This window comes from Gopherus evgoodei, chromosome 8 (genome assembly GCF_007399415.2).
Source record: "Gopherus evgoodei ecotype Sinaloan lineage chromosome 8, rGopEvg1_v1.p, whole genome shotgun sequence".
NCBI lineage: Eukaryota > Metazoa > Chordata > Testudines > Testudinidae > Gopherus > Gopherus evgoodei.
This window is the reverse complement of record NC_044329.1, coordinates 87,104,971-87,131,442: the sequence shown is the minus strand read 5'-3', so window position 1 is coordinate 87,131,442 and position 26,472 is coordinate 87,104,971. Positions and strand designations below refer to the sequence as shown.

The window sequence follows — 26,472 nt, the reverse complement described above, 5'->3', positions numbered from 1 at the left end:
ATACAACCTCTTCCCACAACTGTTCATGATCAAGGAGGACACAGTTCACAGTTTCCTCTTTCCCCAATTTTATTCAGCTTTTATAAAAGCTTGTGGTAAGTAATGAACGCTCATTTCTATGAGCACATTGAAAAGCATCTATGTGATGGTTACGTGAGAGCTTCACAGCCCTTTACAGTCCGTAGTACAGAAGCGAGCCTTTGGGGCGCCTGAAAAAGTTTCAAAATACCTGATTTCATTCAGGGAAGAATCAAACAGTTTCAAGAGGAGAAATTGTCTTTACACACATAAAAATGAAGGAGTCTTTTAGCTGGATGACAGCAAACCTGCGTTCTGTAATCCCGCAGGGGTTCTTTTAATAAGTCACTGAAAAGTTCCATTTGATGAGTTAAACCTTCATTTTTTTTCATATTTATTATAGCCAAGGAGGTGCTAACCTAGTACAATGGGCATGGGGGAGTTAACGCATTACAGTAGACCAGACAGAGTTAGTACAATACTGGGCAATAAGGGACCTCAGTACAATGAGTGAAAGAGGCAGTGTCTGCAACACAAAAATGTATTTTAGAAGAGAATGCTTTAGGCTGTTACTGGTCATTGTATAGCTGCCATTACAACCAAATGAAATTAATTAAAGATATTTAAATATTTTTCTACTATTTTTTTTCAACAGAGTGCCTAAAGATTCATAGGTCAGAAGGAACTGTTTTCACCATCCAGTCGGCCCTCCAGAATAACACAGCCCAGAGATTTTTACCCATTGATTTCTGCACCTAACTAGAGCCGGGCAAAATTTTTGGACACAAGGTTTATTCACTGGAAAATACCGTTTAGGCCTCTATGTATATGGAAATAGCAAAAGAACCATTTCAGTATGTCAATTTCTCTTTTCAAAATGATGTTTTGTTTTGCAATTTATCAAGATTTATTTCAAATACATTCAAAAACACCTAAGAATGAAACAAAAAAACCTGGAAAAAATAGTTTTTGGTTGAACTAAATATTTCATTTGACTTGACATAAAATTTCAGTGCTATTTTGATGAGAAACAAACAAACAAACAAAAATTACTATTTTGGGTGGACCCAAAATGAAAATTTTGTCTGATTTTTCAGTTTGGCTACATATTCACTTAGCTCCATATCTAACTCAACAAATTGGAGTTACAGAGATGGAGTTAAGCAAGGAATTAATTTGGCCCCATAAATCAGATACCATGGTGATGAGAGTCATATTACCATGTAGCGAGAGAGATTAGCTAGCTAGATGTAGATGGGAATGCAGCAATACTGTTGCTGGTAGTATTGGACTATATCTGAATACAATTTACATAAATTAAAGACGCTTGCTCTGTGATAAGTTTTTCTATAGGCAAAGCGAGCCTCCAATGTCCACCTTTGTTTCCCTGATTATATCCAGGCCCATCAATTCTCTTGCTTCCATTCATATTCACTTCCCATTTCGCGCCTAAACATCACAGAAAAAGTAGGATACATCAGCCATATATTCCTCCTGAAAGAAAGAAACAAAGAAACAAACAAAGAAAGTAAGAATGGTGCATTTGTCAGAAGAGAAGAGAAGAGTATTCCCATCTGTCGCTTCATTGTAAAGCTAAATGTGAGAACAGTTTTCTCAAAAGAAATTCACAACATGCACTATGTAAATTTCCATAGGTATTCAGCAAACTAAATTCTGCAAATGTATGTGACCTACTTTATTTCAGACTATTTAACACCTAACGGTATCCCTACTGCCAATCAAAATGACAACTTCAAATGTTATATATGCCCTTGATCTGAGAAGAACTGAACTGTTGATGGATGACTTCAGTAAGACTCAGGAAAGCTGTAGGAGAAAATGAGATGTGTAAGAACTAGATTTTACAGCACTGTTGCACAGATGCATTGCTGGGGAAAAAGTACTGTTCATTCTGTTGACATGTGGCCAGACTGAAGCATACAAGGTAGAATGGTGCCTCTGAGCATAAATTTAACATACTGAGTTACAATTTAAGATCATTTTAATATTCATATTAAGGGCAGCTGAAAGTCCAGGTAGCACCTTTTCTGAGTGATTACAAAAAACCCCAATAGCAAAGCTTCATACAAAACACTGAGGTGCTAGGAAATAACTGTCAGCAATCATAATGTATGATGCACACTAATTTTATGGATGCAGATGCAAAGAGAACGGAAGCCAAATGCTTTTGGAGTTAGCTACTGCTGTGCTCTCAGTACAATTTAAAGAGATCTATGCTGACTATTGGACCTTATTTCAACGGCTTTGTTTCAAGGAAAGTGGGCCTTGCTGTCCAGTACATGTAAGCTGCTTAGTGGCATAAAAGCATGAATTTAGTAACCAGAGCCCATATATAAATTGGAAATATAGTTAGATGTTTGGGTTCAATATTACTCATTGGATGTGTGCTAAGATAAAGGGATATGAGGAAATATTTCTGGATTCCTTTTGATAACTCTACTGCAGGAAGGGGAAGGATGGTCTTGTAGTCAAGGTACACGCCAGGGCCTAAGGAGAACCAGTTGAAATTTCCAACTCTGTCACGGACTTCCAGTTTGATTCTGGGCAAGTCACCCCATCAGTCTGTACCTCAGTTCACTGTCTGTGACAAGGGGTCTTGCTTATTTAGCTTGTAGGATCTTTGGGGTAGGGGTTTTCTCTCACTATGTGAACGTATAGTATTTAGACCATAGGGCTCCAATCCCAGTTGGGGTCACCAAAGTACTCATAATGATGATAATATTACATTGGCATTGCTGAGAGCTGGCTGTGTCTTCAACAGATTCCTTCGATGAGCTGCAGTTAAGCAGAAAGGCTTATGTCATCAAACACAAAAGGATTTGGCTAGTGCACCCAGCATTACAAACTCTGTCAAGATGGCACAAAATAGATTTTGAGCAAACTTCCACTTTATTCTTCCAGCAGGGATTTCTCTAGTGCAGTGGTATACAACCTTTGCAGCACTGAGAGTCACAGTTCTCATAAGCCCAAGGGCCACAACTAATTTACACAAATATATTTACTAAACCTGCACAGATGTCGTGTCAGATAGTATCCCCATGATGCATTTACAATACGGAACTTGAATACATCCAATATATTTTCCAATTTTTAAAGCTGTTTTTCCTTGCTTTTTATTTCTCTTTCCCCCTATTTTATTCCCTTTTCTCCAACCATCTGCCACTTTCCTTCTCTCATATAGTTTTTTCTCTTTCTCCCTTTTATTAGACTTTCCCACTTTCTTCTGGCCTTTTTCCCATTCCCATTCCCTTTCTCCATCCATTCCTTTCCCCTCTCCATTTCCCCCCAATACCTTTTTCTCACTTTCATTGCTCTGTTCACTACACCTCCCCCAATTATTAATCAGTTCCTCCTCTTTCATTCTTTCTTTCTCTGTTGTCCTTCTCCAGTCTCCTTTCTTTTTAATTCTTCTTCTTGTCTCATTGTCTTCTCTTCCTCCTCCTTTATTCCTTGTCCACACTCTCCATGTCTTTTGTTACATTCCTGCTCTCCTTCCTCATTTCCTTCCCTTTTACAGTCCGTCTCCTCCACTGCTCACTAGCTCATTCCCATTGTCCCTCATCTCCTACTTCTTTCCCTAGTGGCACCTCTGGAAGGTGGTATCATTGAGTGAAAACAAAGCTCCTCTCCATTACCTACATCTCTTGGTTGCTATCACTTTGTTCCTGTTCCTGCATCACACCACATTCTACATAATTTTTGCCCAGTGTCAAAAAGTCAAAACTTATACAAACTATTTTCATTGTGTGCTCTTACAGCTCTAGTCAGAACAGAGAGCTCAGGAGACAAAGCACAAAAGAGTTAAGGTTCAAAATATAGTTCACATAAAATACTATCAGTTATATGGTAACAGTTTCAGTAATTATATATATTTGTAGCTATATAAAAAAATCCCAAACATTAAGCTCCAATGAAAGCTGAAGTTCCTACACCAATCTTAAATCTGTTCCAATATCTCTGGCTTCCCCCAATCATGCAGCAGAAAGTTTAATCACTTGCTACATGAATTTTGATACATATCTGTGATATAGCAATGTATTTGCTGGGGAAAAATGCACATTCCTTTGCAACTTGGCTTTTCACAAGTGTTGAAAGATCTACCAATGAAGGCTGCAAGGACCAGCTCCTGGTCCATCAAATGCCATGTGGGTTTTACCATTGATTTCAATGGAAAAACAGTTTGGCCCTTTGAGTCATGTGGTTTTTTTTTAATTCAGTGTGTTGGCTGGAGAAGATACAGGACAATCTATGCCTCTCTTTGGAGAGTACAGCCTCCAATCTATGGACTATATTCAATATTCTTTCCCTGTCACTTGACTGCCCTTGAGGAATTATGTGATGTGGAGACAGGTTACAGTGGGATGATGAGATTTTTTCTGTCCCCTGTTTACAAATGAAGATGGGAAGTACACTAGTGTCTGGTCATTAGTGAAGAGTTTGTTTTTTTGAAGCTGTTACATGTGATTTGTTTTGCAGCTAATAAGATAGTATACTGAAAGAGTGAGTGCCTATGATCTGCACTGAAAAGGGAGTAAGGAAGTGAATACTAAAGGTGGTCCTTAGTGTATACTTGATAGCTTGGTGGAATATGGGAGCATGATTAAAGTTGGTCTTAACCTTGAGGAACTCCAAAATGATTAACCGAGGGCTATTGCAGCAGTTTTCATTGGGGATTGGTGTCTGCTATAATTTACACAAAAGACTTGAAATTCAAATGAGCAAACTATTACACCTATATTTTCTGGAGGAGGAACGTAAAGATTCATTTTGCACATGACTGTGTATGTACACACAGACAGAATAATGCTTTCTAGTAAGTCTCTCAACTCATGTCAGAACGTTCTAAAAAAGTCTAAACAATACATTTTTGCAAAAGTATCTAGTAAAAGGGCTGAGCTATTAAGAGCAACTTTTCCAGCTTCTTATTCATTAATAAAAGTTATCTATACGTGGAAGCTGAATTTTTTTGTTAGTTAACAGTTGCCAAACACTGTCTAGAGTGATTAATGATATTTTCGAAATATAAAACAGGGCTAATTGGTGTCTAATCTGAAAGCAATTCTCATAGTTTAAACCTTCTTTCACTCTTTCGCGGGAATGCTTGTCTGTTTTTAAAGAGGAACTGATTGCCTTGTCTAAGGAGTGAATTATTTCATTCTTCTGTATTAACAATTTATGAATGATGCCAATAGCTGCAACATAATCTTCTTCTCCCTGTCCCATCAATAACCTCAGCTGTGTCCTGGAGAGTAAACTCAAGCCACATCAATCAATGGTCTTCATGGTCTGTAGCATAGACATGTGAACTGTGACTTACGCTATGTTCTCTTTTGTTCTCTTTACTTGTGGGAGTTGGGGCTGTGCAACAATGAATTAACCGTTACAAAGTTTCCCATCATCCTGCCGTTTATGTGATTTGTAAATCAACTAGAAAGAAAAAGGAATATGGGTTTTCAAAGTGTGGGCAGGGAGGCTGTTAGTCCTCTGGGGACTGTAAGTAGGAATATTTTGGGGGACCCCTCCTCAAACAACACATACTAAAAAAGCGAATACGGGTCCCCCTTGAGCTGCCTGGGGACCTAAGCAATTGCTTAGTCTGCTTATGCCTAGTGCTGGCTCTGAGAGGGGGGTCATGACCAGGTGTCAGCAAATCACCATAACTATGCCTTTTCCCTGTTGCCAGGAAAATTTGAAAACCACTGGATTAGAAAGCTAAAGAGCAGTTAAGGGGGTTAAATTTTCAAACCAGACCATAAAGTTGCACCAGCAAATTTGCACACTCCATTTCTGTACTTGAGCAAAACCCTGCATTTGCCTCAAGAAATGACATTTAACTGTACACACACAAAACTGGGTAAACAAACATCGATAGTACAAATATGCCTGATTGGAAAAACAAAAACGAATGCAAGATTATATGCAGACAAAAATTGTATACTCAAATTGGAAGGTGTAAATTTAGGGCTTGATCTCGATCTGAAGTATGTACATGACTTCATCCACTTTCGTCCCCTTTAACTTCAATGGAAGTGCTCACGGGAGCCAAGTTAACTTAAATGTTTGCAGAATCACAGCCCAAGAGGCTAGATTGAGACCACTTGCAAAAACTGGGGCATGATTCTCATCTGATTTACACAAGTTTTACACTAGAGTAATTACACTAATTTAGTGCATGGCATGGTGCATGATAGATAGATACACAAGCACACAGACACACATTGAGGGACTCTAGGTTTTCCTAGGTACATAATAAGTCTGTTCAACAGATATTTCTCCCAGCTCAGTTTCATGATTGCCTTTGGTATGGATGCTTGAATGGTTAGCTACAGTGGGGAAAATATTGTGATTTAGAAAAAATAATCTTTTGTATGCCTTTCATTACAAATAACATTTTTGATGACCGGAGCATCCATAATAGGGCTTGACAAACAAAAGGTAACTTTGGCTGCCAGACAAAAAGTATGAAAAGGCAAATAAGTGAAGCCAGTTTTAACAAAAGCTGCTGTGGCCTCTATTAAGCATTTGATCTCACTGGGAAGGGAGGAGATACAATCTATCAAAAACATGTTTTGTAAGGTAGCAAGCCATATATCTGAAAATATAAAATCGAGATGACTCCTTTTATAAATGATCTTGAGAGAAGAAGAGCTTGAAGACAGAGCAGTTATAAACAAAGGACAAAATAAAAGCAGTGGCAGAACTGCAGGGCGCATGGATAAAGAGGTAGGAGATTGCCAGAAGGGAGCATGATAATAATATCAGTCAATGGGATGGGTACCCATGGTAAGGGGTAGACAGCCTCAAAAACTAAATCCAAATTTCTTGACCATCTTAGCTCCTAATGCTACAGAGCATGGTACTGTTTTTGCTTTTCTATTCATAGCACTTGTAGCCTCTATTCATAATGTATATTATGATTTTACATTTAGTTTTTTTCTCTTTCTGCTTAAATTATCTTTTGTTGATTTCTATTACAATAATTAATAGAGAATTAGTACAATAAGAACAAAACCAGTTCAGCTCAGGACGACTGTCTAGAGTATGTGTCCTTAGGACCTTTTTCCCTATCATGACGATTAAAGGACATTCAGATGCATTCTGCATTCTGCTCTTATATTTCAATCACATTTTGATTAAATTCTTGTGTGTCCAAAAACCACAATGGAGATCAGTGCCCCCCTCCTCTATCTTAGGCACTGTACAAACATGTAGTTAGATATAGTCCCTGCCTCCGAGAACATACAGTTGAAGTGGACAAGACAGATACTGATCAGGGGAAAGGGAGCTGGGAAACAGAGCTGCATAGGAATTAAGTGACTTGCCTAGATTAACATAGGAAGTCCATGGTAGAGCTGGGAACTGAAGTCAGATTGCTCAAGTCCCAGTCCAGTGCCTCTTCTGAAAGATACTCTACAGCACATATTATACACATTTTCCATGCTGACCCCTTTCGCTCGCAATACTTTTGTTGTCCTAGAGTCCACAAAATGGACTGTTCTGCATATGGGCAGCAGCGAGGTGAACTTCCCCACCCTAGCCGGTCAGTTACTAGGACTGACCATTTCCTCTGAGGACAGGACCATTATTTTTGTTTTCACGACTGCACACTGATTAACATCAGGTCTCTGTGGTCTCAATGGCACACTGGTCTTTCATACTGTGGCATGACCTCCTCCTTTCTGAGGCACCCTTGCAGCAAAGTTCTGTAGCAGTTGCTAATGGATTGCAAAATCATTTGAGAGCATGCGATTTTGGTGAAATCTGTCTCAACTGTATTTTAAGTGGATTATACACATGTAGCATTTTTTTCATATACTTGCACTGTGAATAGATCAAATGGTAAGATATGCACAAATGTTTGATTTACTTTGAAGTACTGAAATGCCACCGGGCATGTGTACTTGGCTGGAAAGGAAGCCTTGCCACCTCACATTCCACGTATATGGGTTGCAAAAAGTTCCCTTTGTCTACACATTCCTGGCATGGAAATGCCACAAAGGCAATCGAAAAAGAAAAGCTAAAGATTTTTGTTTCAAGAAGGAGATTTCTGTGGCTAAATTCTGTTTTGGATTATCTGACTTCTGAATCACAAGTGAACATGATTAAATCCAACGGAAATTACAATGCACCTCTAGGGAAGTGTACACTCTAACTGTGCCCATATCTGTACTAAAGTGTGCCCAAACACTATTAAGTATATTGGGGGGTAACACTGTTAGATTCTATTTTATACTTTTAGGGCAACCATATATTTCCAGTTTAAATTGCTTATTTTAGTTTGAAGGGAAACAACAGAACAAGATAGAAACAAGAAAAGTCTTCACAGGACAGCACGGTGGTTTTCAGAGATGATGGGGTTTTTTAGCCACCCGGCTCTCAGCAATTTCAAATCTCACTGTGGGTGCATATGTCACCTTTGTAACAGATTACATTGGAAATGAACACAAAATGGCAGCTGCCTCCAGCAGACAACATAGACCTAAATGTTTAAGGTGCCTGTACACAGAAACAAAATCACATTAAGTAGCTGCATAGACTGGAGCAGGGCGATGGGATAATAAGTCTTTTCTAGCACTGACTTACATGATTGTATGAAAAACAGTGGATAAGGACTGTATTTTCACCTCAGTTTCTGTGTGGATCCCATTAACATTAATGGGAGTTCACTATGTGTACCAAAAAAGAATATACCTTATGCTGTAGTAGGTATTATAGAGTGCTTCAGTTTTAATGGCAGATTGCTACGTGACCTGATGCACTAAAATAGTTAAGTCCTGTGTTGTTTCAAAATGTACATTCTCTTTAGCTGTCTTTGTTTGTGGTCGCTGTTTATATCTTCAGCCCTTATTCTCCTGGAACAGCTAAGCACAGTTATAAAAGTAAATGATTTGAATATGACTCAAAAGAGTAAATAAACCCTTACCCTGCAATTGTTCTAGGCACAGCGAAAGAGCAAACAATTATTTTGATAGGTAGACAGGAGACAGGTCAAAGTGGTCTGCTGAAAGTTTGCTTTCAACAGAGGTCAGCAATAAAGCTTTTTTTATTTCATGATGACCCGACAGCATTCACAGATACAGACTTCATCCCCAGACAGAATGTTTGATTTCTCATAGGCAGTTGTTGGTTTGTCCATATCTTTTCAATGGTCTTTTCTTTTGTGTGTGTTAAAAGCAAGTGTTTGATTCTGAATTATGCTGAAAAATCATTGCCAATATGAAAATCATGATTAATTTAAATCCTTACCTGTCTTTGATGCGTCCTCAGTTTGGACAATGAAACTAGGCAGGTCAGGTTTCACTTTCTGCTTCTCACTGTTGCACTCACAACTTCAAAACTGCAGGTCTGCCAACCTCAAGCCTTCAAAAATCATGTCTCAGTCCCCACAAAACCACAGGATTGGCTTAAAAATAAGAAGATTTTAAACAACACATTTTGACTTCTTTTTATTTGTCTTCTGGTCTTTGAGCCTTTAAGTGGGCACTTGAAAACCACAAGGGCTAGAAGTTTACTTTTTTACAATGAAAACTGAGGTTCTCCTGCATTCACTTGATTCCAGCACCTTTAAGCAGAACACCAAATAAAATATCATGAGTTGGCAATACTGAAACTGCAGGGGAATATTGGAATGTCAACACAATAGTTTTCATTCAAAATATTCTCAGTGTTGTGTGGGATGAGCCAGTGTCCCTGTGTCCTAGCCCCTGTACAAAAAATGGTGTCTTGTTCTGCTAGTACCCCTTCCTGGGCAGAACAGTTGCTTGGAAGAGCCACTGAGCAGCTGAGCCAGTGAAACTGACACAGAGTGAGAGAGCATGAGAATGAGTGCAGTGGATAGAGAGGAGACAAAACAGCAGCAGATAGAGAGGAGAGAAAACAAAACAGAAGTAAATATACAGAAAACCCACAAGAGGGGAGCAAGAAATAAACAGAGAAACCAGAACAGGGGGATTATTATTTTTCAAAGGTGCTGGCTGGAGAGATGACAGTGTGAACCTCCTGACACAGCACCTCACCCAGCACAAGGCTGCCCAGTGCCCACACAGGAGTGTTAGATAGACACACACAGAGCTGCCTCCATACATAGATTCTGACCCACTGAAATGAGCCGTCTACAACATTCAGGCTGGATTATTCTCTTTATCTATAGATTGCGGATGTGTTACCTTCCCTGGCCTCCTTTTAAAAAGGGGCCTGCGAGCAGCTTGCTCTGATGGAGGAGGCCCTTGTTGGTGCAATTCCTTTGGAGAAGCAGGTAGGGAAGCACAAGGCACAGAAAGTTCCTTACAGTTAGAGAACCTCTAACTTTATTTACACAGTGATGTACAGATCACCTGGGTAATAACAAGGTAGAAATCAACTTGCTTTCTAAGAGCCTGATACAAAGCCAACCGAAAAATTCCCCTTGACTTTGGATCTGGCCCTTCAGCCAAAGCAGCGTCTCAGTCCCCAGCATGACATATAACGCTCTCCTGGGAAGGAATGTGTTGTCTGCAGAGAGCCTCCAATTATAAAGTTCATAGGAATGGAAGGATCCAGCAGATCCTTTAGTGTCTCACAGCACATAGCAGCTCTTCATTAGCAAACATTCTTCCCTTTGAAGATGAGGAAATACACAAAGGGCCAGATCCTCGGCTTGTGTAAATAATTGGAACTCCATTAAATTCAATGTTTAAAATCCTCTTTTCTGCAGCCACAATACATAGTAGACCAAGCTCATTTCTGCTGTCATTCGGAACACTCTTTCTTGTAGTTCTTTATGAGACAGGTGGGTCCTCAGGTGGGATTTAAATGACTAGAGGGCTTTTAGGTTAAGCAGAGCTTGTTCCAATAATATTTTTTCTTGCCTTGCTAGATGAGTTCAAGTCAGCCCTCCTTAGATACACCGTCATTAAACAGCCAATTACAAGTCCACTTTGGTAATTCATAGGTACAGTAAGAATTGCAGTTCTTGGCTCAGGATGACATTAATGCAGCAGTGCAGGGAAACAAGGTAAGTCAGATCTCCTTCCCCTGCACAGCCTCCCAGGATGTCATCTCTAAGCAGAGTGTATGTGTGGGGTGTGTGAGGAGGGAATCTGTGTGGCCTCTATTCCCCCACGTCATGTGACCAACTAAGCAGAGAGGTGTAGAACCTTGACTTTGCCCCCACAATGGGCTAGCCAGTGGAGCACCAGGGTAAAAGGTGACACTAATTACTTCTTTTTTGGAATCACAGTTCCTTCCTGGGGCTCCTCTTAGGGTGATGAATTTATATGCCATCTCATATTCAGGGCATCAAGCAAAGACTCAGTCTAACTCTTACTGATGAGTGTTGAAAGCATAAAGAACAAAGCCTGGGCCTGACTCTTCCCTCAAGCTAGCTTTACACCAGTGTAAATCCATTGACTTCACCGGTATCAATCCTGAATATAATTCTGTTGGTAAGAGGGGAATCAAGCCCTTGGAAAGATTCCATTTGGACATGTTCTCACGGGGTTCTCCAGAAACCGCTTTACTATAAAGCTGATTTTTGTGGGGATTTGTTCTGAAGGCTCAATCTCCAACACGATGGACCACACGCGCAATAGGAATAAATGCAATGTAAGGCAACATAATAAACTTCTCCACTGAATTCTAGAGGCCCTGACTGAGCAACACGTGTTTAATTTAAAGTACTATCTTAAATTCCATTGAGGTCAGTGAGACTTGCTCAAGTGCTTCATTAAATTGGGGCCAGAGTGAGGTAGGGTGAGGCTCCCAACTCTCTCCAATCTCTCTCTAAGGACACTTACCCACCATTATCTTCAGCAGTGCCTTCCCCAATCTCTCAAGCAGTGAATTCTGCGAAGATTAAGAGCCCAATACCCTGTCAGCGAACCCTCATGTTCCCAACGACCTTACAGCACAAAGCTGCTTCAGGGATTCATGCCAGGAAGTCACTCTCAGCAAATGCTGAGAAATAGTTGGGGGTGGTGGATGGGGAAGAGGAGGAAGGGAATCTAAAGGTAGATGTCAGAGTCTTACCTGTTTAACACCTATGTTATGAAAAATGCCACTCATATTAAGCCCAAATTTACTCTACTCTGTGGATCTATCACTTCATTACTGTACCAGTTGATACGTTGAATCTTGTAGCTACCCAAAAAAAAAAAAATCCCCATGTAATTTCTTGCTCCCATCTTATCTGTCTATCTCTCTACCTAGGCGTTTAGACTGAGCTCATCACCATGATATCTAAGCAATTCCTCGGCTACTTTATATTTTGCCGCTCATTTGGGGTCTTTGTTACACCTAGGCTGACAGAGAGATGATTTTAGTGCCATTTCTTCAGATTAGTTAGCTTTCTAAGCACTCTCCAGCAGGTGGCACTAAAACACTGTGTCAGGGTACAAGCTGTATAGCTCTCTTCTCAAATGTCATCCTTTGATAAAAGCTCTACAGGGTCAGAGGGCTGGTAGATGGAAAAGAAGGTGTATTTGCAAACAAAGAATATTTCATCCTTGAAAAAAAATGAACACTGTATAAGTTTAAACTACAAGCAGAAACTGTCTTGAACTTGCACTGCTAGTTGAGAGAAATTATATCCTTCTTACATTTACATAGCATAAGTGTGTGTGTGGCTATGCTGTGGGAAGGTCAGAGTATGTGTATGTTTTCTACAAAGAAACAATTCTTATGTCTGGGTTATGTACTAGCAATACGAATCTGCAAGAACCCAGAATTAAAAATGTATTTATTATCCTCAGGGATATATTGTCCTCTTGATGCATGGGGATTTGTGTGCATACTGTAAGTCCTATTAGCGTTAATGGGAATTATGTGTGTAAATCCCCAAATCCCAGTGCACAAAGATGAGAGTGTCCCCTCAAGGGTCTGAAATATGTATTTGAATTAAACCTGGCTGTTGGGAAACTCATCATGCTGCTGCTGTTATTATAAATTTATACGTACTAGGACTAAGTTTCACCTGAAACAACAGAGCCTGAAGTGTTATTTGTTCCAGCAAATTATTTTGTTAGATGTGATAATCAGTTCACAGCAGGACTGCAAGTGGCTACTCTGATTGTTGACAATTCTGGGTCCCCGCCAGCTCAAAATAGCCTCTGAAGCTGTTCCAAAGGTCATAGAGGATACTCCCAAATCCAGCTCCTAGGGGGAGGTGTCCATGGGTAACAACCAAATAATGCTAGTTCCAGTTTTCTGTGGCGGCTCCCACTGCCTTCTCCTGAGGAGTGGAGTGACAGACCTGCCCACCCCACTCACTACTTCTGACAATCAGGCTGAGCCCCCTGATATTTTACTGTGGAAAGTTGGGGGAAGAGTGAGCAAGTCAGGGAAGGGGTTTAATGGGACTGGAGCACTAAACAGGCTCTTTTTGGCTGGCAGCTCTATTGGAGTTTAGTTAGGGTCACAACAGTAGGAGTCATGTGGTCCAAGGATTCTTTCTCCTTCCCCCCAAACGAACATTAGCTTTGATATTGGTTTAGAAGGGAGTCCTTCAAAGAAGGTCCTGCTCTTCTGCTTATCTTCCAACCCCAATTCAGAGTTAGTGGCAGAGTTGGACTGTGCCTTAAGGTTCATGCAAGCTACTAACTAAGCAGCAGTACTTCTTCAGGCTTCACACCCTGGGTTGTGGAGAGGAAACAGGATCATGAGAACAGTTACAAAATTATGGGAGGCAGGAAATTCATGGACTATCTTCTCTGCTTTCCTTCCCTGAGCAGCTTCCAAAATCCTCACTGGTTCCCTTGGTTACCTCACCATGGAGCAGCCATGTATTACCTTGTGGCTTGCACAAGCCAGATGTTTGGCTGCATCCCTTTGCATCTAACACACCAGGGTGCCTATATTTAAATAACAGGAACAGATACAATAAAATAATAATTCATAAAAAAGAAATTAATTAATAGAACGATTTAGACTCATGCAATTATTTTAAATCCCAGCCTTCTGTTGTGAGCCAGTGAGTAAGCACAACAAAAGTTCTGTTAAACCTTGAAATGGAATAGAAGTAATTTCATTCCTCATTAAAAACACAGTGAATAGCTGCAGCAGCATCGCTGTGTTCTTTGTAATGACTTGTTTCACTGATGGATCAAATAGGCTGTTGACAATGGTTGAATGCAACTGACAAGCTCTTCTAATAAGATAAAAAATTCTACATTTTATTGATTACAAAGCAGCAGTGCTAAAATTGGGTTTTTGTCCCTTTAAATTTTTTATTGACTACAAAATAAAGGCTCTTTCCCTTTGAAATTGCACCTTGCCATGGTATTACAATGAATTATAATCCTAACCTATTTGTGCTTCCTCAAAGGCTTAAAACGTTTGCTTTCATGGCAAGCATGTTGTAAAATGCCTGTATCTGCATTTGTATTTTACAGGGCCTTCTATCCCAGAACTGTAGACGATTTAAGAAAAGGGGCCAAGTGAATTTAGAGTCTTGGGATATTAAAAGCTATGCTATGTAATGGCAGAAATTATTGAAAGAGGTTCTTTGATTTGTATAATGCAGGACGTCAGACTTCTGGTCCTTTCTGCTTTAAAAATCTATTAATCTATGTTCCCGAACGGCTTGGCAGTGGAGGTCAGAGTATACAGGAAAGTACTGCAGTATCTCATATCACAGCATGTTAACAACAATAACACTACACTGTGTCTTTTACCCATAAAGCTTCTATGGCACTTAAATATTGAATTCTCTAATACTATTTAAAACTTTCCACGTTCAACCTCAACCCAACATTAATTCAGGAGAAAGTGAGGGAGGAATAATATGAGCATGTGAACACACACACTTTCTGCCCACTGCTGTGTGAGCAGGCAGATCTAGGAAGGACTGTTGTTTTTTTTTTATAGAGTCCTCCAACTGCCTTAAGATGGGCTTCTTAAAAATCAGCCAACAACTCTCTGCTAAGTGGTAAGGGGCTGTAGCCAGATGTCCCAGCCACAGAGCAAATTGTCTGTCACTGATCTTCTGCCACCTGTATTGAGACCTGCTTCCAGATCAGCACACCTTGTTTGTTAGCCGGAGCATGAATTTTGCTGATTGGAATTTGGATTTAAAATTCCGAGAAGGCTGTTTGCCACTAGTTGTGGGAACCTAGTGTTAGCTAGGCTAAATCCTGTGGGTAGGCATTTAAATAAGTGATATGATTCCAAAGTTGGTATCTGTAGGCGCTCAGTTCCCGTCACTGTCTGGTGACTCCTTTCAGTGCCTAAGTATAGATGTAGGTGACTCACGGGCTTGAGAATTTTGGCCTAGGTACATGGTATTGTCCTAAACGGCCACTCAGCCTTAGAGATGGTTGGTGGAGAGAAGCTTGCTGTGCTGCTGCTGCTCATTCTCTCCTTGCCCTATGGATAAACAGAGCCCTTTAGTTTCCTGCTTTGTCAGTGTAGCACTTTCAGTTGACGGGAAAAGAGAAATGTACAGTGTCTCTCAGAAATAGTGTATCTCTTTCTTGTGTGGCAGCAAAACAAATAGAAGTTGAAAGTAAACACTTTCTACTGGCAGACCTGTCCCTCTTTCTGTGGATGGAGTCACATTTCCCTTTAGCCAGCAGCAAGGAAAAAAGTTCTGCCAGTGAAATGAGTTATTTAAAAGCATTCACACTTTAACTCTTTATTTGCTTTGTCCCACTACACACAAAATGGAATAGTGTGTTAAATGGTCCTGTTTTCTTCTGACTGACTTTAGTGCTGGGTTAACAGAAAATAGATTTCCCTCTTTATCCACACAACAGATACAGTAATGACAGCAGCAGTGCATGTTTCCCCATATAGTCCTCCCAGTGTGTGCCTTGACCCTGATTGGGAAGGGCCACCACCAGAGGTGAGAGGGCAAGCCAGCAGTACCTGTTCACTTAGGACACATATTGCCATGAGTATCTAGTGGAGAACACATCTGGGAATCTCAGATCACACAGCTGGTATAAATTAGCATAGCTCCTCTGCAGCCAGAGAAAGGAGCTACAGTATTAGACTCCAGATGAGAATCAGGCTCTCAATATGTAGATGTCAGGCTCCAAGTGCTGCAAATATTGAACAATATTGTTCAATACATTGAGTAAATTTTGTTTGACTAATTATCTATTTCTTTTGCAGAGTCATAAGGCTAGATTCTGCTTTAATGGACATTGGAGTAACTCAAGAGTAATTCCATCAATCCACTGAAAGAGAGGCCCAAATCAAGCTCATTGAAACAGACTTGTTGGAGATGTTAAAAACTTGGACTGAAAAAAGAGACAACTTTTTTTGAGAAACCGGCTTTAACATTTCCATTTGGAATGCAGACTCCTACTCTTCTTAATCAGCAATTCATAAGGGCTTTTGATATGTTGTTATTTATACAGCACATAAAATGTGCAAGGCACTTAACAAAACCTGCATAAAGACTGGACCCTGCCCCGAAGGCCTTACAATTAGTAGATGGGGAAAAGGATGTAACATACACTTCAAAGGGCATGTCCACACTTCAAGCTGGGGCTGCAATTCCCAGCTTGAGGAAACAAACTTGCATAAGCTCTCGTTGAGCCAGCACTCCAAAACAGAATGCAGGATGGACTTGTCACCCCAAGTTTGTCCCCATCTGAGACCCTAGGCACGTACTCGGGGCGGCTAGCCCCTTCTGCCTCTTGCATTCACACAACTACACTCTAATTTTAGCGCACTACCTCCATGAGAGCTAGAGTGAGCGCGGCTCTTTGAATTGCACCCCTAGCTTGAACTGTAAATATACCCAAAGTGACCTAAGGGAAGTTAAGCACCAATCTGGTTGTTTCTGCACTGGTTTGTTTTTAAAAAGTATCCATTCTCTGCAGCTCCATCCTTTCCCCATCTGCCCCAGTGCCCTTACCTTGTTCCTCCCCATTTCGAATGAACTCCCCTCTTCCTTTCCTTTCTCACCAGCATTCCCCACTGCTGGCTGTAACTTGGTGATAAAGATGCTCATATCCTCAGCCAGCTGGAACTAAGATCAGAAGAAACTGGGGGCATGTTAGAAAATTAACTGATTGGTGTAAAACAAAAGAAAACATGTTAACAGGAAGCTAAGAACTTTTGAACCCATTTAAACAAATAAGTGGCAAAGGAGCAGGTTTGTCACAGGAATACATTTTGCAAGATGCAAGCCAAAACACGTAGGACAGAGAGCAATCAGATGGAGCCTTCTGAAACCAATATCTGTTGGAAGAATGCATCCGTGTAAGGAATAAAAATTCCTGTCTTTCAAAGAGTAAGATGAAATAGGCCAAATTCTGCTGTTGGGTCCACCCTTTGCAAATTCACGCCAAAATCTTTAGCTTGCTCCAATTTGAAACACATTCAAGGACACAAGAAGGCATCCCTGCATATCCTCTTTTCGGTCTTACCTTTACAAGCATAGATCTGGTAAAAAAAATTATATAAAATAATTATGCATTTACCAGTTTCTATGCAGTACCTCATTTCTTTTAGTAACAACTGCCTGGAATTTCCACTTTTCCATCAGTACTACTAGAGTTAATATGTTCCTCTTGCACTAGCCTCCAGAGACTATACTCACTGTGGTTCCAGATGGATTTCAGAATTCTCTAAAGTTTTGCTGCCCTGATAAATGACAGATGTGGGAGCTATAATTTGGTGTTTAGGCCCACTAAAGTAAAGTGACAGGCTTACACACAGGTATTGGGTCTGATTCTGCTCTCCCACTGAGGGCTGGGTACTGCAAGATGCTGACTTTCTCCTGAAGTCATTGGGAGTACAGGTCACTCAACAATTCATAAGAGAAGCTCAGTATCTTGCAGAATTGGGCCCTTATATGAGTTTTACATCAGTGTAAATCCATTTATTTCAGTGGAATTGCCCCTGATTTACTGAATACTAATGTAAGTGAAATCAGAATTAGACTCAGTGCTCTTGACCTTAACTACTCCCTCTCACTGGTCTGGAAGTTGCAGTTTCAGTTAAGAGAGTGGACTGATTCTCTCTCTCTCTCTCTGATACAACACATTCTGGAAGCAGAGTGAAAGTATGTTTTATATTTACAGTCCCTTTAAATCTTCTTTCTATGGGAAGGTGGAAATCTCAAATGTGACCAGTGTCATGGAAAGGATGTTTACTTTGGCCATCATCCAGTAGTACTGTAGTAACTCACAGGTAAAGCATCAGAGGTCAGCTTGCTGGATTGGCACTACAAGGGCTGGAGAAGACACTGTTATGAGCTGGGTTAAACCTTGTTACGGGTTGAGTTAAAACCTCACTGAAAATGTGGTGTGAGCATGCTCTTAAGATAGCTGTGAGAAAGTTAAAGGGCCACACCTAAAAGAATAGAACTAGCCGAGGACTTCTGGATTACGTTGGGCAGAGGGGCTTTTCGCCGAGTATTATTTTGTACATGGGTGTGTGAGAGAAGGAAACTGAGGACAGACACGAACAGTAAGAGAGGCATAGGCAACAAAACAAGAAAGCCAAACAGTAGCCTGTGCGCATGATTTGTGACCTTGGAAAAAAGCTAGAGAGACAACTGTTTGGGTTTGGTAGTGGCTAAAGAGGTTTGAGTTTGTAAGCTAAGAAACTGCTCCTTTTGGTCTTGGTTCTTCCTGCATCGAAGCCCACGTCCAGACTAACCCGTGGCATCGGCGGGTTAAAATCGATTGCTCGGGGATCGATATATCGCGTCTAGTCTGGACGCGATGTATCAATCCCCGAGCGCGCTTACATCGATTCCGGAACTCCATCAACCCGAACGGAGTTCTGGAATCGACATGGAGAGCCGCGGACATCGATGCCGGGCCGTCTGGACGGGTGAGTACCTCGATTTTAGAAATTCGACTTCAGCTACGTTATTCACGTAGCTGAAGTTAAGTATCTAAAATCGATTTTAATACCCTAGTCTGGACGTGGCCCAAGAAGCAGAACTTAGTGCATTTCTTTTAAATAAACAAGATTGAATAAAAAACCACCACCACCATCAAAACAGATCCCATCAATTTCAGTTTCCACATGGAACATCCCTAGAGCCCTGAATTCTGACTAGTGGCTTGGGTCAAAATAGGAAACAACATTATTGCTTTGTTGTCATTGCATAAAACCCTTTTTCAGGTGCTGTTCACCTGTCATGTCAGTACAGAAAACATAGAACAACTGTCACTTGTAATACTTCCCCTAAGTATTGCTTGAATTACAAGGGGGAGAAAGGACTCTAAAATTTGCAATGTGCACTCATGCCCGAATGGCGTAGAATGTGATTTAATTACAGGCATCGCTTTGCGGTGGCTCATGTATATAGTTCACAGGATCTAGATCATTGGCCTTCCAGAGATCTTACTAATTCAGAGACCACTGGCCTCTTGAAAGGCCAATTCACTTTTTAAAAGTCTTTAGGTTGCTTTTGACAGATTTTCACATTATTCATAAAGTACAGAGTGTGCTTCGGTTCATCCTTCTCATTGCATATTATACCATATCGAGGTCACCTCTGGCTGATACACTTGGAGGGCTGTGCAGATCCAGAAGGAAGGCAAATACCCAAGCCATATGTCTCTGGTGGTTCAGTACATATTTGACATCTATAACTTTTTTAAAAGAAAGCAATATGTTTGAAAGAAAAAAGGGTGAAACCTAAGTGATAGTTCAGACCACACAGTACCATAAGCAAATGTCATAGGTGGTGCTGCTTGGGTGGTTTCATAGAAACCTAGTTGGATCCTAAGATCTTTTACTCTTCACTTGTTATTGTAAACTTTTTCCTGCTGTGTCTGCAGAATTATTATGTTAGACTCAGTAGCTTGTAATACTGTCATCCTGCTTGGAAGTGTTGCATACAAATCATTCATTAAAAAGGCAGAAAATAGGATGTCAGTGAAAGTTGATTTAAGATTTGGTGGACGCCTTTTCAATTTTGTTTAGCTCCAGAGGAGACATCCTTCTCAAACTGCGATCATTTCATGCATCTCTCATTTTCTCAATAATCCATAAATTTTTTTTCCTTCTTAAACACAGCCACCGCCTCATCTTTTCCCTTTTCTCTTATCATGTTCAATTTTCAGGTAAGGAACCAAGTGGTTCTTCAAGAGATGGTTTTACAGTATATCCACTTCATCCAAGAATTGTTTATTTTACCTTTGGAAACTTTAAATTGTGGGTTTAGCAAGATTGTTTTCACTACACACTCTGCATCACATTAGAAATGAAAAGGTTACTCACCCTATGCATTAACAGTAGTTCTTTAAAATGCATGTCCCTATGTAAAGATTTGGAGGAGGACTGTGAGGATTTCTCCTTCCTAGAGAATGTTGCACAAAGGTGGAAGGGCCATTAGAAACACCCAGATACCAATGTCCAAGGGGATACTAAACTGGTTCTGAAGCAGGGCGAAGGGAATTCTCCATCATAAGGAGTCAAAGTTTGACTTCTTGGTTCTTTCAAGCCTAGATTTCATGGTGAGAGAGAATTTGCCCTTCTGCGAAATGCGCAGCTAGCCTAAGCAGCAAATGCACTTTGGGTGTCTGTCACTGACTGGGATGGCCTCTTTACATGAGAGGCAGCATTTAAACCATAGCAAATCAGGCACGCCCCTCACAGGGAGGATTTCCCCGGAGGGAACAGAACAAGTTTCTATAATCAAAAATGTGATTTTAAAAAATGTTTTTAAACAAATACTAAATGAAATACTACTAATGAATGAACTACTTAATTAAAGAGAACCTCTAATTTCTCTGGTAGACAAGAAGTGGACACACTAGCTCTGTCACTGGCCAAAGCAGTTGAGAAGGAGCTGCCTGGGTGGTTTGCCTGAGCAGCCTGATATAGGCTTGGTGTTAGGCACAAGGATACGAATGGCGCACACACCAGCTGAACAGACACTGCTCATGAAAATCTCCAATTGTGGGCACACATGCACCAAGAGTGGAGCACCCATCGGAATGCTAGTTGAAGAATAACTTTTTCTCTATAAGTGCCCCAGCCATCCCCCATTTCCATCTCTTCCCATGAAGCAACATCCATACTCTCCAGCAATGAAAAGTTGGTTCCTCAAACTATGAGCCTACAGCTGCCACCCTTTGGATTGCAGAATTTGATTGGAGCCTGGAAAGAAATTGTGAGTCCTACGTGAGAAAAGGTTGTATCAATGCTTAGTGTTATGAAAACTGCTTTGGATCTCTCCTTTGGAATTTCAGGGATGAGCAAAATGAGTAGAGTTTTCTTATGCTTCTGTATCAGAGGGGTAGCCGTGTCAGTGTGGATCTGTAAAAGCAGCAAAGAATCCTGTGGCACCTTATAGACTAACAGATGTTCTGGAGCATGAGCTTTGATGGGTGAATACCCATTTCGTCAGATGCATGCTTATGCTTCTGAACACTATGGGCCAAATCCTGAAGCCAGTAGGAGTTATCCTGCAGAACTTTGGGAATTCAGTGTGTGAGAGCATAACAGAATGTGGGAACGAAGACTGTGCTCTATTACAGCATGCGCCATAACTTCAGTGAAGGGCAAAGCATGGTGCACTAACCCTAGCTTTCCACTGCCTCCATAGCACTAATGGCTAGAAAGCAGATGCGTGTAACCTGCCTTCTACTTTACTACCATGCATGCCAAATATGCTGTAGATGCTGCTAATTTCCTTTAACTCCTAACTCCTGGGTGACAGGAACCATGACTTGTGAGTCACAGTGGCTGCATGATTTCTAGATCATTCTTGGGCATGATTTTTTCGGGATTTTGCTACTCCATCATGGAACAAATTTTCAGAATATGTGTTGTACCCTGATCTTTCACCACTAACATAAATGAGTTGATGCTAAACTACAGGGGTTAAGATGAACATTTATAAGTGTGTTGAGGGGGAAAGTAGTATTAGAGGGAAAATATGTGCATTAATTAACAAATGAAGGAAGGGATGAAATTAATGATGTCTCAAAAGTAGCTGAGATACCAAACTTAAAAAAAATATATCTTAAAAAAGCCCCACTGTATATAATCAGTAAATGAGGAATAACTAATGAAAAATTACTACTGATAATGAGCAGATAAGGGAATACTGTACTTGGAGACCATGAATATATGCAGATCCGTTAGTACAGATAATAGGCATCCTAAGACCCTGATCATGCAAACACTTACACATGTGCTTAACTTTATGCACAGGAGTAGCTCTGTTTAAGTTAATGGAACTACCCATGGATAAAGCTGAGCAAATGCGTAAGTGTTTGTAGGACCAGGATTTAGGTGCTAAAGAAGAGTAAAGAAATTGTATCACTGATAATTATTTTTGAAACTCATGGGGAGCCAAGGAGGGACCAGAAATCTGGACACTAGAAGCAATATTCCAAAAAAAGAGAGAGAAGTGATTCAGGAAACTACTGCGTTTAAGTCAAACTTCTAGTCCCAGAAAAAAAATGGAACGCATAATGGGGAGAGGATCACTATCTAGAGTATAATTAAATGATGGATATTAGCAACATGGATCTATAATGAAAAAGTTTTGGCAGACAAGTCTTACTCACAAATTGTTCAGATTGGCTTGGGTTTATGTGCACTGAAGGGTTTATACAAATACTTATGATACATACAAAGGATTAAGTCAGAAGGAGCTTTCTAGGGTGTTGCTGTAAGGATTGGTGAGAGTAAATATCACCTCAATGAAATTCACAGATGGTACTTGAGTTTGTGAGTCTCCACCACACCTCCAAAATATTAAAGAGTAAGGACAACAGGAGATGAGAATACTTACCTACTGGAGAAGAAGGAGATACAGCAGACAATTGCAAAATGGCTGCTTTAAGGCAGCAGTTGATTGTATCTGTCACATTTAAAGGGCTAGTAGCTCCTCAAAAGGAATTCTGGGAAAAAGGTCCTAGAAAAGTGCAACCACACACTGGGAGATTTGGTGGTAATCTCCAGGCATTCACAGATGAACCAGTGTCTGTGTAATACTCTACGGCCCTGACCCAAAGCCCACTGTAGGCAATGGAAAGACTCCCAGTGGCATCCGAGGCTTTTGGATGAGACTCTTTGTCACACATTCCTACTGCTAAAATTGAATCTGACTGTAAGTCTCACAAAACATTCACAGCTATTAAAAACTACTAACAGTAGCAACCAAGGGACAGCTTGCTTGAATCTCTTCAAAGAGATAGGGTTGTGTTTCACAAGGAAATGATGTGTAAACCTTTCAATGGAGAAGTTGTCTGTACAGGGCAGATTTAAGTGCTTTCATCTTCACTGAAGTTGGAGAGTGGATGCTAAATCAGATCAGTACAGTCTGTATCCTTTACACATAGGGCGGTATAGAGAGCTGCATGTATTGTGGAATGCTTTAGCATTGATATTTTTCTTTATGTGAAATAGAGTGTCAGAGCACTGAAGAGGGTACGGTTTCAATCCTATATCTACCCTAACAAGGTCATTTGATATAAAAATAGATTTTCCAGTCTGCTTTGGTGGGGTGGCATCTTCCCTTGCGTGCACCAGAGCTGTCGAGTGGCACAGTGATGGAGTTGTGTGTGTCTGAACACAAACTGAAAAGGAGGAGCTCAGCCAATGATGAGAAGCTGCCTAGCCCTCTCTCACCTTCCCTGGATGCAGGGCTGGCTCTAAGTTTTTTGCCACCCCAAGCAAAAAAAAATTTGGCTGCCCCCCACCCAGCCCTGAGCTCCCACCCCCGTCCATTAGTGTCACCCCACCCGCACCCCGTCACCCCAGCACTGGGCTCTCTCTTGCCCCCCACACACCGCCTGCCGCCCTAGCACTGGGCTCCCCCGTAAACATGGGATCCGCTACCAGCAAACAGCAGGTAAGACCTGGCCCAGCTGCGACTCTGTCCCCATGCGGGTGGAGCTGCTGGGCGGCACGGAGCGGGAATACTTATAGGTGGCGGTGCTGCTGCGGGGCACCATGGAGAACACGGCCCCCTCCCTGGGCTTTGCGGCGCTGCTGGTGGCCGAGGTGGATCAATTCATGCTCACCGCCCTCACCCCCAAGACGCTGATAGCTGAGGACCTGGAGAGCACCCTGGACCTGCTGCTCTTCAGCCTCACGGTGCCCTGGCCCAGCTCTGGCGAGCAGGAAGGCGAGGATCTCCAGCTGCAGGGCTACCTGCTCAGCACTGAGGAGCCCAGCCGGCCGCTCACCTTCTCACACACTCTGGGAGCCCCTCTCGCTGCCACCGCAGCCTGGGCTCGGCTGCAGGGTACCCCGCTTCCCTCCCTCCCCGGCTCCTCACACACTCTGGGCATGGCCACCCAGAGGATTTAGGGGGCCTGGGGCAAAGCAATTTTGGGGACGCTTTCCATAAAAAAAAAGTTGCATTACTATAGTAACATATATTTGGAAATGTAAAAAATAACTAATGAAAAACATTCAAAAATTAATTTGTAATAATTTGAAAATATACTGAATACATTATTTTAAACCATTAAATGCTTTAATGGTATGTATACATTTGCAATTAAATAATGGGCTGTTGCTGGGCGATGGTGATGGTTGGTGCCAATGGGCTGTCACTGCCTAGGGGTGGTGCTGCCGTTGCCCAGGGCTGGGTGGGGGGCTGAGCTCAGGGCTGTGGGGGATGGAGTCGGGGGGGTGCCTGGCTCAGAGGGGCTGGGCTCAGAGCTGGGGGCTAGGGCTGTGGGGGGGGGATGAGGTTTGGGGGGTGATCAGCTCGGGGGGGGGATGGGGTCGGGGGGGTGCCCAGCTCACAGGGGCTGGGCTTGGAGCTGGAGGTCAGGGCTGGGGGAGGATGGGGTCGGGGGGTGCCTGGCTCAGAGGGGCTGGGCTCAGAGCTGGGGGCTAGGGCTGTGGGGGGGGATGAGGTTTGGGGGGTGCCCAGCTCGGGGGGGATGGGGTCGGGGGGGTGCCCAGCTCACAGGGGCTGGGCTTGGAGCTGGAGGTCAGGGCTAGGGGGGGATGGGGTCGGGGGGTGCCTGGCTCAGAGGGGCTGGGCTCAGAGCTGGGGGCTAGGGCTGTGGGGGGGATGAGGTTTGGGTGGTGCCCAGCTCGGGGAGGTGCCCAGCTCACGGGCTGGGCTTGGAGCTGGAGGTCAGGGCTGGGGGGGATGGGGTCGGGGGGTGCCTGGCTCAGAGGGGCTGGGCTCAGAGCTGGGGGCTAGGGCTGTGGGGGGGGATGAGGTTTGGGGGGTGCCCAGCTCCGGGGGGGTGGGGTCGGGGGGGTGCCCAGCTCACAGGGGCTGGGCTTGGAGCTGGAGGTCAGGGCTGGGGGGGATGGGGTCGGGGGGGTGGTGGCTGGCTCCGGCCCCGGCCCCAAACCATGCCGCTTACCGCCTCTCCCGGACACCGCTGCAGCGGCGTAGAGTCTCCAGCGGGGCCTGAGTTCCCGCCGTTCGGCTGCAGCTCGCAGCCCCGCCCCCTTACCAGCTGAGACACCGGGGGATGGGGGACGACCGAGGTGGGGGAGCCTCCAAAACACTCGTGGGGGCCCCTGCGGGGCCCGGGGAAAATTGCCCCACTTGCTCCTCCCCCCCCGGCGGCCCTGACTCTGGGAGCCCTTCTCGCCGCTGCCGTAGCCCGGGCTCGGCTCCAGGGGACCTCGCCTCCCTCCCCGGCTCCTCACACACTCTGGGAGCCCCTCTCGCCGCCGCCGCCGCCGCCGCAAGGTGAGAGGGGCTCCCGGAACGTGTGAGGAGCCGGGGAGGGAGGGACGGAGGCGGGTCCCGGGCGGGAGGGAGGACGGGTCCTGCTGCCGCTCTGAGTTTCCCCAGGGTGGCGCGGTGTTTCCCCGAGTGGGCTGTGCAGGGCGCCGCTGGGCTGGGCTGGGGGCGTGGATCCCGGCTCCGGCGCTCACAGGGCAAGTGGCTGTGCCAGGGCCGGTGTAACGACAGAAACAGCTCCTGCTCCCAGTGTTTTTGACCGCAGACCCCATCCCTCCCAATCTGCAACCCCATGGACCAGGAGGCAGCAATTCCTGAGCAGGTGCACAGATGATTACGTTACGTGGCAGAAACTGCGCCTAGTTGCAAAATGGGAGAGTTGCTCAAAGTGTCTTCACACCGGCTTCCGGCAATGCTGCCCCAAGCAAAAAAATAAAAAATAAAAATTAAAAAAGGGGGGGCGGAGTGCCGCCCCTTAGAAAATGCTGCCCCAAGCACATGCTTGGAGGGCTGGTGCCTAGAGCCAGCCCTGCCTGGATAAAAATTTCAGTATTTTTGTGGGCTGCCTTTTGGCATTTAGATCCCACTTGTAAGATTTCCCAAGAAGGGACCAGGTCTTCCTATGTTTTCATATAGCACCTAGCAGGAGGGGGCCACTGCTCCTGCATGGAGTCTTTGAGGGCTGCCAGAGTACAAATAATAAATGGTATTTGATGCTAGAGTGGTACTGAAGCTGTGGCACCTGGGAAGAGGTGCCTGAAGCATTCTGCTAATATAGGGACAGCGCTCATTCTGCCAGCTGCCACCATATGCAGCAGTGCTCTTAACAGCTAGTCCAAAAAGAACACTATGCCACCCACATA

General features: G+C 43.0%; 1 long non-coding RNA gene across 1 annotated transcript; it reads right to left on the bottom strand.

The window, feature by feature from the left end:
* Nucleotides 1-1,418: 1,418 nt before the first annotated feature.
* Nucleotides 1,419-25,601, bottom strand: LOC115656380. Its single transcript, XR_004001646.1, has 3 exons — nt 25,281-25,601; nt 9,286-9,442; nt 1,419-1,512 (listed from the first exon to the last, which is right to left on the bottom strand). It is a non-coding gene; the product is annotated as an uncharacterized LOC115656380 (long non-coding RNA).
* Nucleotides 25,602-26,472: the final 871 nt, after the last annotated feature.